General features: G+C 32.7%; 1 protein-coding gene across 2 annotated transcripts in view; it reads right to left on the minus strand.

Annotated features, from left to right (window-relative positions):
* Window positions 1–17,500, minus strand: part of LOC124432530 (zinc finger protein jing homolog) — a 106,685-nt gene that overhangs the window by 87,108 nt on the left and 2,077 nt on the right. The gene's annotated exons all lie outside the window — the stretch shown is intronic.

The raw sequence follows: 17,500 nt of genomic DNA on the forward strand, positions 1-17,500 counted from the left end.
ATAAAAAAAAAAAAAAAAATAAAAAAAAAATCTATACAGAAGGTAATGTATATATAGGTTAATCGAAAATTATTATTTATTTAAAATAATCCAAAAGATATTATTGATCGATTAAAATCGATTTAATAGAATTTCTAAGTAATCGATCCTAAATAAGAACAAGAGTATTATATTTGTAGTTGATTAATTGACATCTGGCCTACTTTAAATTTAGCGAGTTTTCATTAAAATCTGGGTCGAGTAATAAAGGCTGGCACGCACGTCACCGTTCGAATCCATAACCATTTTTGTCTCTACAAAACGTATCTACATCTTTTTCGTGACGAGAAAGAAAGAAAAAAAAAGAAAAAAAAAAAAGAATCATCTAATCTAATTTTATTCATTAATTTTATTTATTAGTTAAAATAGGATATAATGATCGAAAAAATTATCGAAAGATTCGGTTAGTATCTTTCCTTTTTTTTTTCTTTTTTTTATACATACATACAAAAATCATCTCTTCGATTGAACCATAAAAGTGGATTTACAAATTGAATTACAAAAAAAAAAAAAAAGGAAAAAAGAAGGAAAAAAATTATCTATACTTAGAACATAGAATTCTAAGCAGTTTAGAAAGCGATGCCTCACAGAGAATATTTTTCGAGAGACTTATAGTAACAATATAATGAGAAGAAAGAGAAAGAGAGAAAGAGAGAGAAATATAAAAATGATGAGTGAGTGAGTGAGTGAGTGAGATAGAGAAAGGGCTGACAAAAGAGGCGGGTCTAAATGACGAAACCAGTTTTAGGGAGCGTAAAAGCGGTAGAGCCAGGAGCCGATGGTACGATCTGTCGGTGGTTTCCTTCTGGTTTGTAAACCACACCATGGTTCCAGGTCATGGTACACCAATCTCAATCTTGCTAACGAAGCACAATGCATTCCCAAATATCACTTTCCTTTCCATAGTACAGTAGTAATCGAATAATTTATATTCGATTAAACATTTCTTTTTTTTTTTTTTTTTTCGACGTAACGAAACAAACAATTATAATAAACAAATTCCTAATTGTCTATACATCTTCAATTCTATTATTTTCTAATTTATAAATTCCTTCATTTTTCCTTCATCTTCTCTTTCAACCTACGCATCTCGGATTCAATTACGTCAACATTAATTTCAAACGCTAATTCTAAATTAAAAAAAGAAAAAAAAAAAATTACCAATATATGTAATACTAATTCACTCATCTGATCATTCCAATAAACGTTTACTATATAGATGTGACGAAAAAAAAATAAAGACCGAACAAAAAAAGAATTTTTTTGTCTAACCTCTCGTGTGAATAGAAAAATTATTGAGATTATATTATTTACGGTTATGATGTAACGGTGAATGATATTGTTCATGATCAACGATTAGAAGAATAGATGGGAAAAAATTTGAAAAGAAAAAGAAAGAGAAAAATTAAAATATTAGGGGAAGGGGGGAAAACGGACAAAATGAAACAAAAAAAAGGGCCGCAAAGTCGTGGCAGACGAAGCGTAACGGAATCGTTAAATCATAATCAAAGCGGGCCTGTTGGTCGGCATTCGCGCGTAACCCGTCGTCCGTACGATTAATTATCAACGTGGAATTACCTCCCCTCCATTTTATCGTACCACCACCACCACCACCACCACCACTACCAGCAATACCACCATAACCATTACTACCGTCATCGCCATCATACGCCATATTTCTCTTTCTATCCTTTTCATTTTTTTCTTCTTTCTATTTTTTTTTTAAATAATTTTTCCATCGCACTCTAATAATCTATAATTATAAACAATGATTATTAAGGATGATTATTAATTTATGATTATAACTCACGATTAATAATATACATATATATATACATATATATATATACTTTATAATAGCGTATGGTAATTTAAGTATTCACGTAATACGGTTGATGTAAAAACGATGTAAAAATAAATTAGGATTAGACATAAATCGATGAAAATAATTGACGATGACGTATGAGATTAATAAATACATTTGGTATAACAGGAACAAGTATTTAAGCCTAACCTTTGTTGTCATATATAAATATGTTATGGATAGTGATTCGCCGAACAGCTGATCGAATATTAAGATTTCTATGTTTCATAGGATAGACGTTTAAGAAATAAGACTTTAAAACAAGTCCGAAAAGATAACCTCACTCTCTCTTTCTTTCTCTCTCTCTCTCTCTCTTTCTCTTTCTTTTAGAATACAAGAGGGATGGTTCATGGGATGGTCCTGCGCCCGGGTATCCTTTTTGCAATTAAAAAACCGGATCGACTGGTTCCAGCCTCGGACATTCCGCAAATTCTGCCCACGAAATCTGACGATGTAGTAGAGAAGCTAAGAGAGGATAGAAAGAGAGACAGAGAGAGAGAGAGAGAGAGAGAGAGAGAGAGAGAATATAGGGATGCTTATAGACAAGAAAGAAAGAGATGAGATTACTACTGGGGTTAGATCTCTCGACATCTTTTTCTCTCTCTCTCTCTCTCTCTCTCTCTCTCTTTTTCTCTCTTATAAAAAATGAAACTCGTTCTCAACCATTAAGTCCTTCGAAACTCTGATGGCCAAGTCTACTTCAAAAATCCTTTCCAATGAATACATATATATATATATATATATATATATATTTATGTATGTATATATTTCATTCTCAGATTTTGAAAAGTTTATATACGTAAACATAAAATATTATATAAAAGACAAATACAAGAGTATAATAATCGTGAAATTGTAACTTACGAATTAATCTCTTTCAGGTTGACCCTTACAGGTTAGTTATTTTCATTATTCCAATATCGCAGTATATATGTATATATATATATGTGTGTGTGTGTGAGCGCGTGTATGTTTCTTACCTGTAACAAAAAAAAAGAAAAGGACAATTATTATTAATAATTCATTTAATCATTGAATATCGATGGTTAATCATTTCGTGAAGCTAAACAATGTTTGTCCTATGACAAACCGATAACCGGTCATTCCCGTCGATCAAATAGGTTAAGGGTTCAACCAATCAGAGCCAACCGTGCTTCTACTGATTACTAACGCCAACTAATTGATCATTAGTGACATTTGTGGACCGGGAAATGGGAGGTTGGTTTGTCTCTATGTGAAAATTATATACATGGTGGTCAGCCAGTAAAATTTATTAGGCTATGTAATTTAGAAATAAAAAAAAAAAGGAATATATATATATATGTACATATGTATTAAACAAAAAGGTTGCTGAGGAATTCATTGTTACGATGTATAAAAGAAAAAAAAAAAAAAAAAAAAGAAAAGAAAGAAAGAAAAGAGATACACAAATATATGAACCATGTAAAAATTGTTAATGTGCAAATATTTACCAATGGTACAGTAGCAGACATATAAATAAATTAGCTTATACATGTAAATGGTAATAACAATGATTGCACAATGTTCTCGTGTTGAATATACATAAATGAATATATTATACATATATATACACATATATATTGCATATGTATACATATGTATATTAGAAGAAGACATTGGATTGCGTTTTTTTCTAAGCACAAAACAAAAAAAGAAAATAAGCATACTAGTCTCTTTCTAATTACCCTCACCACCCCACCTCCCATCCTTAACCCGCTCCACTTCATCCCCACCAACTCTCTCCCTCCCTCTCTGTCTCTCTCTCTCTCTCTCTCTCTCTCTCTCTCTCTCTCTCTCTCTCTCTCTCTCTCTCTCTCTCTCTCTCTCTCTCTCTCTCTCTCTCTCTCTCTCTTCTGTTTCTAATGTATAATGTATTATAAGAATTTGTAGGCTGTTCTCTTTTGCCTGGCCGCGGCCAAAGGAAAAGAAGATTAATTAACAGGACGAAACTGAGAAATGTAGCAATTAACTGGGACTAGTTGGCAAGGTTTTTTTTTTTCTTTTCATTACTTCTCTTTTCTTTTTCTTTTTTTCTTTTTTTTTTTGTGTGTGTGTGTCTACTAGCTCCACAGTTAACTCGCGTTTATAAGTAATTACATACCGATGAGACGCAACCCGTAGGCTGGCTCACTGGCTAATTCGCGTTCTAATCATGTGGTTTCAATCGCCCGGTTGGAAAGTTGTGAAAAAAAAAAGAAAGAGAGAGAAAAAAAAAAGAAGTAAAACTAGAGGAGAGGGGGGGAAACCCTCCTGCATAGACAATTATATTCCTGCTCGTGCAAATATATCATTTACCAGAATGAAATCTTATATACGAGATGACGTAATATTAGTTGTGCATAATCTTAGAAAATTAATTCTAGAATTCATAATATAGTCAAACGATTATACTTGATTTTTCCTTTTTTTTTTTTTTTTTCTTTTTTTTTTCTCTTTGATTGCCCTGAACACGTTCGCCATGAACGTGTCCACGATTTTTGAAAACATTACGCTTGTACGACGTCAAATACTCATGAGGAATTGTTGTCAGGATTTAAATGTTACAATTCATACAATTCATTGTCCGACATTTAAACTTGATCGTTAAATGACTTAGAAACGAGGCGTGAACATGATTTCTAAAATGATGACGTACGGATGCCAAAATTTTCAAGCTCGATGACAGTACTTAACGTTTGCTGCCAAAAATATTATAAATACAATCTGCCATTGTTATACAAAGAATTGGAAATATTAAAAATGTCGCAATTATCTACAATTCATTGTGCGAACGCGTGTAAATTTGAGTTTATATGGGGGGGGGAAAAAAAAAAACAAAAAAAAAAGAAAAAAAAAAGAAAAAGAATTTCCGCGAAATGTGTAATGATTTTCGAAAAAGTTTACACAAATACGCCGTGAAAATTTTTCACTCACGTATCTCATTTTTTGAAAATATTTTCCTTACGTTTCATTTCATTTTCAAATTTTTCCGATTCAAAAAAAAAAAAAAAAAAAAAAAAAAAAAGAAAAATTAGCTATCGATCCGGCAAGTTATCATTAATTCATGTCAGATTTTAAATGAGAAAAAGAAATTACGTGTAGCAAAATAAATTGAACGATAGAAAATGATCTCTATGACTAATAATGATCAAATGAAAATGCACACAATCACGTACACACACACACACACACACACACACACACACACACACACACACATACACACGTACGCAACCACATACATACAAACATAGTACACACATATTAGACCTAGCCTATTAATTAACAAGTTCCTTAAGCCGATCGAAGGATCGTAGTGGTGTCAAGAGTAGTAGAAGCAGCTTAAATGTTGTCCTCGTGTTACTAAACAGGTGGCACGACAACAACAACAACGACGACGACGACGACGACGACGACGAGGACGAGGACGACGATAACGATGACGTTGCATCGACTTTCTCACTTGCATTTTATCATTTTATCATTTTATCATTTTGTCATGAAAATAATGATATAAAAAAAAAAAAGAATAAAAGAATTCTTCTTTCCAAAAAATTCGATCCAAAAATTTGGTACTGTTTAAATATAAATAAATATTATATTTATATAAAATTACATATGTAACGGTTTCTTACATACCAATGCGTACGTGTAATAACATGGTAATGCATTCCTACTGCATAAATACCATGACTATATCGAATTGTAAGTATGTATATAAATTCGAGAACTCGTCAAGAACGTTGTAAATACTCTCTCTCTCTCTTTTACTAGATAAAAAAATATTACGATAAATTAAGATATACGAGAGGTATGGGGAGGAGGAGGGGAGGGAAAAAAAAATCATTTCTTTTTGATTACGATATTTCTCCAAGTTCCATTGTCTAAGTTCATTATCTAAGTTTATATTTGTCTAATTTTATTAGTGTACTTATCAAGAAGATAAGTACATATATCAAATATATTTATGCATATAATGTTGGTACGATAAATAAATTGAAATTAGATAAGAGTAAAGATTTTTTTTTTTTTGTTTTTTTCTTTTTTTTAGGTGAGGGATAAGATTAAGATAGATAATAAATGATCCACCGTTGGTATTGGTATGTAGCAACAATAATAACAATAATAACAACAATAACTCTAGAATGATCATAATCGAAGATACATCGGAACAGGACTCCATCGAAAATTTCAGCTAGGCTTGGTATGTCGACCGAACCGGATCCCTTTGTGTCTGGGGTATATATACCGGACGAAAACGGTTCGGCCACATTCTTCTACATTCACAGTGCATCCAAACGGAGCAATTCCGCACCTAGTTCGCCGCAACCAATTTATGCGGATTTTGTAACCAACATTTTGTTAGAATTATACGTGCGTATGTACTTATGTACAATGTTACCGCGTATGAATTTAATATTAACACAAGTGTAATCATAATTGTTCAATTATTTATTAATTTGGAATTTCACAAGAATTATATTATTTTTAAAGAAAAAAAAAAAAAAAAAAAAGAAGAGAGAAAAGAAAAAGAAAATAAATATAATCTACGCCATTGTTATTACTGTTACCGTTATTATTATTATTGTTATTATTATTATTATTATTATTACTTCTAAATTCGCAGTGCATCCAAACGTAACAATTCCGCACCTATTTCGTCGCAAATAATTTATGCGGATTTTACAACGAATGTTTGTTCAATGCAACCGCGTGCGTATGTGTTATTTCGAATTTAATGTTATAACAAAATGCAAATATATATATATACATATATATATATATATACACATATATTGTAATATTATTTGTAAATTTGAATTCGAAGGATATTATATATTATTAAAAAAAAAAAAAAAAAAAAAAAAAGAAAAAAAAAGGAGAAAAAAGAAAAGAAAAAACGTACCGCGTCATTTTTCCCCCACTCGTTCGAATTAATTTCTTTTTCTTTTTCTTCTCCTTCTTCTTTTTTCCTTCCCCCACCCCCCACCCCCTAATAATCCGTTAAAATCACGGATTTTCAATGAATTGTACTTTTCAAATTTTTATATCGTTTGTTTTTTTCTTTTTTTTTTTTTTTTTTTTTTTTTTTTAACAATCGTATTTCCATTCGTTTTTCTTTCTTTATTTATCGATTGTCATTTTCAAAAGGGGACACCCGGTATGTATTGTGTGAGTCTCTCGTTACGGGATACATCGTAGAATACATTTACGGAATTCCTTTTGGATTATGCGTCGACGGAACGACGCCCCTGTTCAATTTACGCACGCGCATGGGTACGCGGTCAAGGGACGAATAAGGAAACGTAGGTGACTCTGAAACTTAGGCTACAAGATAGTGATCACACGTGCACACACACACACACACACACACACACAAAACACATACATATATATATATATATATATATGCAGGACATTTACATTTAAACAGATACATTTATTACAAAGAGCAATGGCACTCCATCGTATGATTCCATTCCACTATATTTCCCATAAAAAAAAAAAAAAAAGGAAAAAAGAATTTTTTAAACTAATTGCATTAAAAAAAAAAAAAAAAAAAAAAAAAAAAAGAAGAAGAAGAAGAAGAAAAAGAAGAAACATAAGTGATCGAAAAGTTATAACAGTTAAGATTGCATAATCGAAATCATTTCGATGATAATTCGAATCGTTCCACTTTCCTGTATAGAAGTAATAGTAGTATTAGAAATAGTAGCAGCAATAGCAACAACGTTAATAGTAATTGTAGTTGTAGTAGAAGTAGAAGTAGAAGTAGTAGAAGTAGAAGTATGCGAACAACCGTGGTGCATTAACCATTCCGGTTACTCAAGATACAAGAGAGAAAGAGAGTGAAATCGTACGGTCACTTCTGCCAGAAGCTGCTCAAATAGAAAGATGTAGAGAAGGATAGATAGATAGATAGATAGATAGATAGACAGATAGACAGATAGATATATATATATATAGAGAGAGAGTATATGTGTATGTGTTTATAAAGAGATATTGCGAAAATAAGTAGAGTTACAAAATGCATAGGAACCTAGGCCTAGGTTCTATTAGGTCTCATAACAGCTCTCCTAGAAGAAAACTAATCCTTATAATCCTAAACGATACACCACGAATATTTATTAGAGAATATATTATTTAAGAAGAATTTCAAAAAATTTTCACAATATAACTATACATAAATATATATATATATGTGTGTGTGTGTGTGTGTGTATGAAATATGAAAAATGTGAATGCATTATGGTTGTTAGTAATCATAGTCATCCTTGAAAGATTTTATCCATTCTCTCTCATAGATCGGCTCGACCTGCTTTTGCCCACGCTACGACTAACTAAGCAACGAAGGAACGCATTTGGCCTCCCCTCGTCACGATTAATCAAAGCCCACGTGGCCAGTCCGCAGGGTCTTCTATGGTAGAATGACAACAGGGTTCGATTTCTCACCCTGAAGCGAGTAAACGCACAGCGCACAAAGCACACACACAGCGCACAAAGCACACACACAGTAAACACAGTGCACACAGCGCACCCATACACACAAATTTTCTTTTTATCTTTTCTTTTCTTTTCTTTTTTCTATTTTTACGATAAGAATTTTTTCTAACCGTAAGAGGTATTACTTATCGATCGTTAATCTCTCTACAGTAATATTCGTTATACCGGTTTGTAGTTACGGAAAAGTAAAAAAAAAAAAGAATAGTTCAAGAAATTTTACGAAAAAAAAAAAAAAAAAAAAAAAGAAAAAGAATTCATCCCAATCTGGATGAATGTAAGAAAAAAATTTTCCAAAAATCCTTCTTGATTAAGGACAATGACGATACGCGGAACGATATTGTGGATAGAGGTTGACTAAAAAAAAGATGTAAAAAAAGGAAGAAAAGAGATAGAAAGAAAAAAGAAGGTATATCATGATTAACGCTCGAGACTAATAATAAGGATAATAACAAATAAATATTTCGAAGAAAGATGAGAATAAAAGGAAAAGGAAACGATAACAATAATAACAATAATAATAACAACGATAAGAATAACAATAATGACGATAATGATTACGACAGAGGGATTTTTCATCATCATCATCATCGAGAGAGAGAGAGAGAGAGAGAGAGAGAAAGAGAGAGGAAAAAAGAAAAAAAGGAGAGGTGATGAGGAGGGGAGATGGCGGTTGGATCGAGTAGAATACGAGTTAATTGGATGATGCATCGAAAGAGAAGTCCGCGGGTGGGCCGGGGTGGGCGAGGGTTTTGAAGGGAGGGCTGATACTAGGGCGGCCGTAGTTGAAACGAATTCTCCCGTTTCTTTGTTATTATGTTCCGATAGAAGAAGAGATGCCGTAAAAAGATTAGGACACCCGTTAGAATCCAGGACGAAGAACTTGTTGCGCAAATCGTCGTTCGAGCGCGTTGCCGCCAGCACCAGCGCGCAAGAGCCTGCACACAGGAGCATGGAAAGGACCGGGGACGAAAGGGCCATGGTGGAAAGGGCCGATAGGTACGCTTGTATTGATCCAACAGACTCTCTCTCTCTCTCTATGTCTCTTTCTCTCTCTCTCTCTCTCTCTCTCTCACTCTATCTCTATCTCTATCTCTCTGTCTCTCTCATACTCTCTGAGGGTGCATGTACGTGCACCCATTGCATTTCACTCACTCTATCTGTCTGTCTCTCTCTCTCTCTCTCTCTCTCTCTCTCTCTCTCTCTCTCTTTGTCTCTGTATCTATCTCTATCTCTCTCGATTCTGTGCAAAAGTGACGCGCGCAACTCGCGCAGGATGTCGTATGCGCGACTAAAAATTCATTCTGACTAAAAATAATCGGATTAGTCCCTTTATTATTATTATTATTGTAGTGTTGTTGTTGTTGTTGTTGTTATTTTTATTATTATATTTTTTTATAATAATCTTTGTTCCCTTTTTGATCTAACTGAGGTACGGTTAAATTCGTTCGGTACGATTAAAATTTTACCAAACGAGTTTAAACGATTAATATTGTTTTATCATTTTGTTGTTACCATTTCTTAAAAATAAACGTCGTTTTAATTCTTCTTCATTATTTGTATATAGAAAAAAATTCGTTAATTTGCATCACCCGATATATATTACAATGGTCATATCCAAAATCGGTAGACAAATCGATAAGTGTCGTTTTCATTTTCGTCGATCACGTTTCTTTTTCTCTCTTTCTGGATTTAAAAAAAAAAATCCACCCACCCGTTATAATCAACGATCATGATTTAATCGTAAATCTAACGTGAATATGATAAGTGCAATCAAGACGTTAAAAAAGTGAAATAATATCGAATTTTTAAATTTGCATTTTGAAGTTGTAGTTAAATGTCAATATCATCTTTTTTTTTTTCTTTCTATCTTTCTTTCTTTTTTCTTTCGTCGTCAAAATTTTTAACGTCGAAAAGGAACGCGAATGAGAAAATTGTCCACTTGATCGTTAACTTCAATTTGTTCGATTCGTTCATTTTTCTGCTTTCTTTCTTTAACTATGCGATAATATTGTTTAATAATCACCCGTTATATGTGAATAGTTCCCAGTACGAGTCTCCCATAAATAAATCAGGTCGTCGGCTTATCGACAGATTTCTGTTTGACTATTCCCAATGGGTACGGGGATTTATACAATTCGCGCAAGCACGTCGTCGTCCATCGCGACACTTTGCCTTCTATTACATAAATCTAAATACGTAATGTCTCCTCCATATATCACGTATACGATAAAGATAATGCATTATCAAAGGAAGGAATTCTCACATGCATATCGTACAATAAAGAGAAAGAGAGAGAGAGAGGGAGAGAGAGAGGGGGGGAGTGGAAAAAAAAGAAGAAAAAAATAAAAAAGAAAATGTTCCATTGTCGATATCGAACGTCGATCAAGGTTGTAAAGCATTTGTTGTTATTGCTGTTGTTGTTGCTACGACTTTAATGGTTCTCTCTTTGGGTTTGTAACGTAACCTTCATTTCGATGACGACGACGACGACGACGACGACGACGACGACGTAAAGTAACGTGCAAAGGTGCAGTCTCTCAGACTAAAATGGAGCACCGTGACTATGATGAAAGGATAGAATGAAAGAAAAGCAGAGAGAGAGAGAGAGAGAGAGATAAATCTTGATGGTTCTTCTTCCTTTCACTAGAGTTAATCATCGATTCATTCAATGGTCATCGTTTTATTATCTAATAAAAATAGTTGAACTTTTTTCTTTTTTTTTTCTTTTTTTTTTTTCAAGAAATATACACCGAGTAATAGTTCCTTTGTTCATCATATTCTTCCATATCTTCACGTATATTTGTGCATTATCCATTATAAAACATTGTCGTATTTTATCTCATGGAATTCAATAATTTCATTAATTTAATACCGCGGTATAGAAAAAAAAAAAAAAAGGAGAAAGAACTAAGGAAAACATAAAAATCCCTATATAAATCAATCAATACGATTGATCATCAACAAATAAACATTATAACTCTTATTCACATATCATTGATATATTTAATAACGATTCAATTAATCATTTTCTTTTCTTCTGATTATCTCATCTATTATCATCATTATTTATAATTAATAATCATTATAATATATATATATATATATTTTTTTTTTAATTCTTAATTCGATGTTTATCGATGTTGGATTGATACAAAATCGATTAAAAAATTTCGAGAAACGTAAACGTATGGACGTATTCAAGGTACTTTTTTTTTAACAGGACAACATTTTCTCTCAATCGAAAGAAAAAAAAAAAAAAAAAAAAGAAAAAAAAAAAGAAAAAAGAAGACGAAGACGAAGACGAAGAAGAAGAAGTAAGCGGGGGCGATCTCGCGAGGCCTTCGCAAACCTCGTGGCCGTGGCCGTGAAAGTGAAATTCGTGAATGGAACGAGTGGAACAACCGGCGAAGCAAAGTGAAGGTAAAGGTTGCCGGTTTCTCTCTCTCTCTCTCTCTCACACACACACACACACACACACAGACACAAAGAGAGAGAGAGAGAGAGACACTTATACACATACGCAGAGACATATACTCAAAGCATATCCTTCTCTTTTCTTTCACTCATATAATCCACAAAAAAAGAAAGAAGAAAAATAAAAGAAACGAAAGAAGAAAAAAAAAAAAAGTATGAAAGACATGATTCCAACTCAAATAAATCAAATTAATGTTGCAGTTCATTTTACGACAATGAGACATCTACACAAACGCTAAAAGAAGTACGATCTCTTTCTCTCTTTCTCTCTTTCTCTCTGTCTGTCTTGTCTGTCTGTCTGTCTGTCTTTCGCATATACATATGAATATTTGAAGAAATAATTTATTGGCACAATCATTTGCAATAATTATCATATCTATACAGGCAAACACGTTTCTTTCCTAATAATCATGGAAGAGTTCAAAGGTAACAACGAACTAATACTCTTCCGTACTACATATATTTACGATTAGATCCAAGTATGCGTGTGAGCATATTTGTTTCTTGGTACGTATAAGACTAGAGAGAGAGAGAGAGAGAGAGAGAGAGAGAGAGAGAGAGGAAAAAAAAAAAGAAAAGAAATGTTGCATTGTCTGATTTCATAAAATGAATCTCTTTGTTAACGAAGAGGCGGAGGCGGTATTATTTTAAAAGGTTTTCCACGAACTTTATTAGACAGACATCGTTCTAACGATGTTGCAAGTCTTATTTAGAAAGTCTAACGTTATATATATATATATATATATATATATATATATATATATATTTATATATACTTCTGTATTGTTCTACAAATGTTTGAATAAGAAATGAACTGAGACGCGTACGTAAAATAATGTTACATTGAATAAAATCCAAAAGGGGCGGAGTCGTGGGGCGGATGGGGCGAAGGGGAAGGGAGGATATGTAAGTTAAAATTTATTATAATAATCACGCACACACACACACACACACATATATATATATATATATATATATATATATATATATATACTGTGCATATAGTGATAATTATAAGACGCATTGTTTATCGTTGACTATTAGAAAAATTTTTGCGTCAAGAGTTTCGTGCGTGTCGAATCATTTATTGCACTTATAAAGAAACGTCGAAATTAAACGGACGGGTGTTTTCTTTTTCTTCTTGTTTTTTTTTTTTTTCTTTTTTTGTTTTTTTTTTTTTCTTTGTTAAAAGATTAAACACGGCGTGTCCAAATGAAAGTATAAGAGACCAACCATAGAACGTTACTACTTCTTCTTCGTCTTCTTCGATAAGGAAAAAAAAAAAAGAAGAAAATGAAGAGGAGGAGGAGGAGGAGGAGAGGGGGGGAGGGGGAGGAAGAAGAAGAGGTGGAGGAAGAAAAGATGAAGAAGAAAGGAGAGATGGCGACGGTTGGCCGACTCTTTGGGTCGATCGAACGAAGATGCGTCCGAGTCACGGTGGATGAACTTGCTGAGATCCCTTCCACGCTCGTTAAAACAGATTCTCTCTTTTTATTTCTTCTTCTTCTTCTTCCTCTTCTTCCTCTTCTTCTTCTTCTTCTTCTTCTTCTTCTTCTTCTTCTTCTTCTTCTTCATCTTTTCTCTTTTCTTTTCTTCAAGATGAACACTCCTTACATGCACGTCCGTCCAACACGTTCGGAGATAAAAGAACGTAAAAACTTTCGATCAGAAAAAAATCTTGATCGTACGATGACCAATACGAACTTTTGTTATTCGACGTTTGAGAAATTTTCGACAATTATAACCAAAAAAAAATATATATATATATGTGTGTGTGTGTGTGTGTATGTATTGCGGACTATCTTCCATCCGCAATCTCGATTAATTAAAGAATAAGAAAAAGAGAAAGAGAAATTTAATCGACTCGATTGGTAAGCGAAATGATTTTGTATAAATACCAGAACAAAAATATAAACTGCGGAATACTTGCTAGTAAATAACAACACGATAAAAAAAAAAAAACCTACGCACACACATACACACACACAAAAAAAAAAAAAAGGAAAAAAAAGAAAAGATACATCTACAGGGATCGATAAACTTGACTTGACACTCGTAGAACTTGATTTCGATCGTCGAAAAAAAACAAAAAAAAAAAAAAAAACAAAAAAAGAGAAAGAAAAAAGAAAGAAAGAAAAGAACAAAAAGAAAAAAAAAAAAAGAAATCAAATATAAATCATTCTTGAACACGACATAACATTTATTTTGGAGAATGAAAAACCTAAAAAAAGAAAAAAAAAAAAAAAGAAGAAAAAGAAAAAAAAAAAAAGAAAACAATCAGTGCACTTTCGTTATAAACATTTAACATTTTCGACTTGAGTATCATTCAGTAGCAACTCGACGAGTATTGACTGCAATGGGTATTTTTTGGCATAAAACAAAAATGAATAGATCGCGGATTACTTTTCATGAAAAAAAAAAAAAAAAAAAAAAAAAAATATATATATATATATATACACATGTATATATGTATTTCAAGGTATTAACGAACTCTTGAACGATAAACCTTCGTTGCAGTATCATCGAGTGTTCGATAAAAGAGGGAGAAGAGGGTCGAAAAATAGCGACGGCCCTGGGCTTAAGCGCAGCAGGAGCCATCCTCCTCCACCTCCATCTCCTCCACCTTCTCCTCCTCCTCCTCTTCTTCTTCTTCTTCTTCTTCTTCTACGCCGACGCGCAGGCATGAAAATATTACGAAAAGGCCTTTGGGCTGTAGTATATATATATATATATATATGTATATAAACTATAGCATAGAGATCGAGGAAGATGATCTCGAAAGTATCTTTCGTTTTATACCGGGTGATCGATCGACAATTTTCGGATTACTTTTTTATTCCTATCTGTCTATCTAAAGAGAGAGAGAGAGAGAGAGAGAGAGAGTAGAAAAAAAAAGAACAAAAAAAAAAAACACAAAATCAAAACGATGGACATTTGTTTTCTTCGTGGTATTTAAACGATTTTTAAATAAATATAAATTGTCCATGTTAATTATGAAAATTCTTATCGTTCCTTATCGACTCGTTATCATTTTTTCTCTCTCTCTCACTTTTTTTTTCTTCTTTTTTTTATACACTTCGATTTCTTTCCTATGTCAAGATGAATTATTACAAAAAAAAAAAAAAAAAAAAGAAAAAAGAAGGAAAAAAAGAATCCGCCATATTTGATCACTACGTTCGAATTATACTATTAAAATTATGAATTTACGATTTCATTCAAAGAATAAAAAATCATTCGATATTTCGATCTTACAATTTTCAATCGTCACTGACTGAACAATTGTGAATTGTTACCAAACGAAAGAAAAAAAACAAAAAAAAAAAAGAAAAAAAAAAGGAAAAAGAAATAGAAAAAGTTAGAAAGAAAGAACTCGATTATAATCTAAAAATCTAAACGTCCATAATCTTCTATCGACTAATCAATTAGGCGAATGTATCGAGGTAGACGCTGTTATGACAAACAACAAAAACAAAAAGTAAACAAAAACAGAAATACGTCATAACAAGGAAGAACGTCCGGGCGTTTGTATTCCGCGAGAAAGAAAAAAAAACAAAAAAAAAGGAAGAAAGGAAGAAAGAAAGAAAGAAAGAAAGAAAAGATACGAAACGAAACGAAAGAAAAGAAAAAAAGAAAAGAAAAACAAGAGCTCCATTTCACGTATGCCTCTCATGCCGAGTTTATCTCTCGTCACGGTGCTTACGGTCGCTGCATTAATCGTCGATGTCGTAATTCGGTAATACGAATAAGCGTTAGCATGATCACCACCACCACCACCACCACCATCATACAACAGAGAGGCATGATCTAAAAGAGAAAGAATAAGAGAAAGAGAGTAAGAGAAAGAGAGAGAAATAAAACGTATCTCCTCTTTGATCAGAAGTCGTGATCGTTTGTGATGTAAGCAAGAGTCTCGATCGATGCACGGCGGAGTATTGAGTAGAACGAACTTAGAATAGAAAGTTAACTGTGTGCGTGTGTATGTAAATTGTGTGTTTGTTTGTTGTGTGTGTGTGTGTGTGTGTGTGTGTATAGTACGCGCAGGCTCCGATGAAAACAAAGAAAAACATGCTCTAAATATATATATATATATATATACACATACACATAATATTTGGTATTAGATATACTAAAACCATTAAACAGTGTCTTATCGTTCACGAAAAATCTAAGAAAGACATTTTCGTGTCTCTCCCTGGATCTATTCAACTTGAAATATACAATAAATCAAAGATTTTGTATGTGTTTGTATTTATGTGTGTGTGTGTGTGTGTATGAGAAAGAGAGAGAAAGAGGGAGAGAAAGTCGAATTTACAATTCCTAAATAAATGTTCTTCGCGTGTTCGAGATGAAATCAAAGAGATATTTACCTATTCTGAACATTTTGTTGGAATACTTTCTCAAAAAGTATATCATCAGTGTATCTCTCTCTCTCTCTCTCTTGACCGAAGAAAGGGGAGAAAGAAGAGAGAATGAAAACAAGCTATACGTGAGATACGGCATGTTCCTTTGCCAAAATGTATACATCATGGTTAGTAAGTAAGACAGAGAGAAAAAAAAAAGAAAAAGAAAAAGAGAGAGAGAGAGAGAGAGAAAGAGAGAAACGTAAATACGTTGACCTCACGATATGTTCCCTTCCAAGCAAAGATACGACTGGCATCGAGACGATACTCTTCAAGTAATATATATATTATATATATATATATATATATATGTTTCTTGGTATTGGAATAAACGATCCTTGCATGGTAAAGGTAAGAGAACAGCCAAGTTATGTATCAGAAAGTAAAGAAACTGACAGTCGAGTCCAGGTGTATAATAGAAAAATAATAGAAAAACACAGTGAACGGAATAATAGTAATAATAATAATAATAATAATAACAATAGAAGAGGAGGGAGGGAAAAAATGAATGACTAATCGTATTCCGCGCCTGACGAAATGTTATATCAATGTTAGAACGATGAAAATTTTTCGACAAATAGATCGAAATTTATTACCCCAAAATAGTATACCATTAGGAATTTTGTTTTTATCATTTTCGTCGTACTGAATCGTTTTATTTAAAAGGTACAAAAAGAAAAAAGCGCGAAGACACAGGGATGATGATGATGATGATGATGATGATGATGAAAAAGAAGAAAAAGAAGAAGAAAAATGGTGAGGAAAATGATGGATGAAGGGGAACGAGGAATTCAAAGGAAGAAAAAGGAAAGGTATAAATGTAAAAAAAAAAAAAAAAGGGTTGTGCAAGTACAATTGCAAACAGTGGTGATATTACGTCACCATGTCATATCGAGATGAGCAATAAACAATAACAAGAGACCATATATATATATATATATATATATATATATATATATATATATATATAGTTGAAATCGTAAATACGTACAAGATTAAGATTTAAGGCTAGGATTAAGATTCTTTAATCGGCCTTAATCCAATCAAAGATAATTTCCAAATGAAAATATATTATTATAGGATAGGATATTTATATATTATGGCGTTAGATGAATATCACACGTTATAGACAGAGTATAGACACAACCCGTGTAAGTCTGGGTTGCGTTGGGTCGTCGGACTGACTGGGAACGTGGTACAACGACCCCTGGCGTAAGTT

This window comes from Vespa crabro, chromosome 25, assembly GCF_910589235.1.
Source record: "Vespa crabro chromosome 25, iyVesCrab1.2, whole genome shotgun sequence".
Taxonomy (NCBI): Eukaryota; Metazoa; Arthropoda; class Insecta; order Hymenoptera; family Vespidae; genus Vespa; species Vespa crabro.